Below are 3,979 nucleotides of genomic sequence, written 5' to 3' on the forward strand. Positions count from 1 at the left end.
AGACAAAAGGAAGGATTCTAATAAGCAGACAGCTTACCTATAATTCTCCTAGATCCTGCTCCAAACTCAGACTCAAATAAATTTCTCCTGATTCACTCCAACTTCTTCAAAAGCTACAATATCATGTCCTGCCTACAAGATGTACAGAGACAAAGACAGAGCAGAGTCTGAGGGAGTGGCCAGCCGATGACTGACCCAAATTAAGACCCAACCCACAGGCAAGAATCATTTCTCAACACTATAATTGATACTCCATTATGCTTGCAGATAAGAGCCTGGCATATCTCTCCTCTGAGAAGTTCCACCCAACAGCCAATGGAAAGAGATGCAGAAAGTCATACCCAAAGAGCAGGTGGAGCTCGGGGAGTCTTTTGGAAGAGTTGGGATAAAGATTGAGGAACCCAAAGAGCACAGGGTCTAGGAAGGTTGACTCCAACAGAGTCAACTAACCTGGATCCTTTGAGGCTCCCAGAGACTGAATCACCAACCAAAGAGCACGCATGGGCTGGACCTAGGCCTCCTGCACATATGTAACAGATGAGCGGCTTGGTCTTCATATGGATCCCCCATATGAAGACAATTAGAGCAAGGACTGTCCCTTAGACTGTTGCCTACCTGCCTGCCTGTGGACCCTGCATCCCTAAATGGACATTCCTGTCTGGCCTCAGTAGGAGAGGATGTGCCTAGTTCTACAGCAACTTGATGTGCTGAGTGAGAAGGGAATGGAGGTGTGGGATTGGGGGTATAGGGAGCAATTGACACCTACAGGGGGGACTTCCCCTGTGCCTTCTCATGTAAGCCCTCCCCCTATTCCCCTTAGAGATGAAAGTCTGATATTGGGTTGTAAAGTGAATAAATACATTTAATAATAAAAAAGCTACAATGTCTTCAAACTACATACTTCAAACTTCACACGACAGCCTTTTGCTAATGCTTTCCTAACACTGAAAGCCCACGTTTCTTTCATATACTTATAGTTCTGCATTAGAGAACCTTGAAACCTATATTTTATGGTTAATTTATTTTTTTTTTCTTTTTTTCTTTTTTTTCGGAGCGGGGGACCGAACCCAGGGCCTTGCGCTCGCTAGGCAAGCGCTCTACTGCTGAGCTAAATCCACAGCCCATTAATTTATATTAGAACGGTAATGCATGATTATTGCAAAGATCCAAACAACAAGGACAAGTTATGCAAATTAATAAAAAAATCATAATTTGATCTTCTAAACAATCTTTGATTTTATCATACAAAATGAAACTAGACTGTGTTTTCTATATCCCACATATTAATATACCTATATGTATGTGTATAAATGTTAGTAAGTACGAATGTTACTTATTTTTAATGACTGTATATTATATTATTCTGTTTAAGAAACTAGTCAGTATTTTGTTACATGTATTACAACTAATTCCTAATGAATTCTAAAATAAACACTTGTGCTAATATTAATGGAAGTGAGAATACCTTGCCAAAAGGCCTGCATATTTAAATTTGAATTTGTAGTGGCTTCTTGGCCTTTTAAAATGTATTATCAGTTAACAGGAGTCTCTACCAACAGTGAATTTACCGTCAGTACTTCTAGATTTTTAAATAATTCAGAATTTTATCTGCCCAAACATACAACGTGTTGCCACAAATGATAAGAAAATGACGTGTGCCGATAACCCTTTCAGTAACCTTTTCTAAGGGATTCAGCAGCACGATGTTAGAAAATCCTCCATTTTCAAAATTCTCCACAATTTCACCTTTCTGGCCTAGGGTAAGCGCTCAGAGGTTAGAATGTCCTCTAGTTTGTGTGAGATCCTAGGTTCAATCCCCACCCCGCCCCCGTCCTTGTGGTGTTTGTCTGATTATACTTTCATGTTCCTTTTAAAGCCAACTGGACAGTTAACCAACCCCCACCTCCAGGCGTAAGCTTTAAGTTGCTTTTCCACTGGAATGATGGTTTTGGGCTTCATCAAGTCACCACAATTTTATCTGCTGAACTCAAGTGTTCATTTGTGAAAATGGCTTTTAAAGGAAGCTCAAACTCAACCTGCCCCCACACAATTTTCTTCCTCCCCTAATTTGTCAGTCCTTCAAAACTCTTACAACTTCGTGATTGGAACATCTTACAATCCTGCCGTTGTTACTCCAACTTACCAGACTGTTACTTCAAGGCTCAGACCAAGCTGATGTTTTAAATTCCACCACCTTCTTTATTGCATTCTAAACCCATGTGTCCTACAGTCCCATGAGATGGGATACATGCCATCTAACACCTTGTCACCTGGACCATACTCACCCTCAACACCTTCCAGTCGATTGCTGCTTTATTTTAAATCCCAATGCTGATCTTTCAAAAAGGCTTCCAGACTACACACTGTGTTTTCCCATGTTTTGTCTTCTTTAGTTTCCTGTGGTCAGGACACTCGGCCTTCTTTGCCCTTATCAAACTTGTCCTTGCTCCAGGGTTTTGACTTGCTGCACTGTCTACCTTGTTCTCTGTTTGCCTGGCTTTCTGTATAGCTTGCCTGTCTCTTCATTCAGGTCACAGATCCAATGTTACAGATTGAGGGAGTCTTTCTCTGACCTCTCCCATGCCCCTCCCTGGGCCGAGCAATTACTACCAGCTGACAGAAATTTGTCTGTCTCCATTTGAATTCTTTGTCTTCTTCCTTTTCCTGATTCCTGAAAGGACTCCTTCGAAGTTGCTGATTTAGTCAGGGTTTTATTCCTGCACAAACATCATGACCACGAAGCAAGTTGGGGAGGAAAGGGTTTATTCAGCTTACACTTCCACATTGCTGGTCATCACCTAAGGAAGTTAGGATTGGAACTGACACAGGCCAGGAACCAGGAGCTGGTGCAGAGGCCATGGAGGGATGTTACTTAACTGTTTGCTTCCCCGGCTTGCTCAGCTTGCTCTCTTATAGAACTCAAGACCACCAGCCCAGGGAAGGTACCACCCACAATGGGCTGGATCCTCCCCACTTGATCACTAGTTGAGAAAATGCCTTACAGTTGGGCCTCATAGAGGCATTTCTCCAACTGAGACTCCTTTCTCTGTGATAACTTCAGCTGGTGTCAAGTTGACACACAAAACCAGCCAGTACAGTTGTCCATGTGTGAATCTGCTTAAGCCTACAGTAGCGTCTGGGGGTCAGAAAGCTCATAGTGCAGATTTGCTTAATGGGAATTCCTAAGGCTCAGGCTCATGATCCTGATGAACCAAGACCAGACTCGTCTTTTTTCTTGCTCTCACTAAACAGACTTGATACTATGACACGGGTTAATTCTGCTCAGATGGTCTGGGTTTTAGTGTTGTGCCATTAAGAAAGCAAATCAGATCTAGACGCTAGAACTCTGTGTAGTTACAATATGAAAGAACGACACTTTGAAAGGGAGACTATTCGGAGCCTTTGAACTATCTGTAAAGATTCTGTTCTTTTTAATGAGTTCAAAAATTGGATACTTTCCCAGAATTCTTTCAGTTTTCATTCAGGTGTAACCTTCCTTATGATATAATGAACAAATGTCTACCCCAGTGGATTTTATGCACATGCGGCACCCTAGTCGGCAACACCAGTGTAGCATCCTTGGACAAGATTGCCAAAGCACCACTTCCTGCTTGAAAGCGTCTTCGGCCACTTATGGGAGGTTTTCAGTACCTCTGAAGGTTGTTTCACGGACCTTCTCTGTCAGTTCCCACCACTCAGGTGAACGATTATTCTGATTCTTGCCACTGAAGATTAGCTTTGCTTGTTTTTGAAACCCATACAAGGAGAAGCTGGAAGTCCTACTTTTCCTGTATGGCTTCTTTCACTTAACCCAGCACTTGTGAGATTCATCCTCACTGTGAATGGATTGTGTAGTTCTCTCTCTATTCGCTAATGGGATCCTGGAACTGTCTGAGTCCTTTCTAAAGCAGAGCTATTGCACTCGAAGCTTCTTTCAAGCCTGGGGTGGTGATTTGGTAGAGGTCTTGCTTACTGGTTT

The sequence above is a fragment of the Rattus norvegicus genome, chromosome 3 (assembly GCF_036323735.1).
Source record: "Rattus norvegicus strain BN/NHsdMcwi chromosome 3, GRCr8, whole genome shotgun sequence".
NCBI classification, from domain to species: Eukaryota; Metazoa; Chordata; class Mammalia; order Rodentia; family Muridae; genus Rattus; species Rattus norvegicus.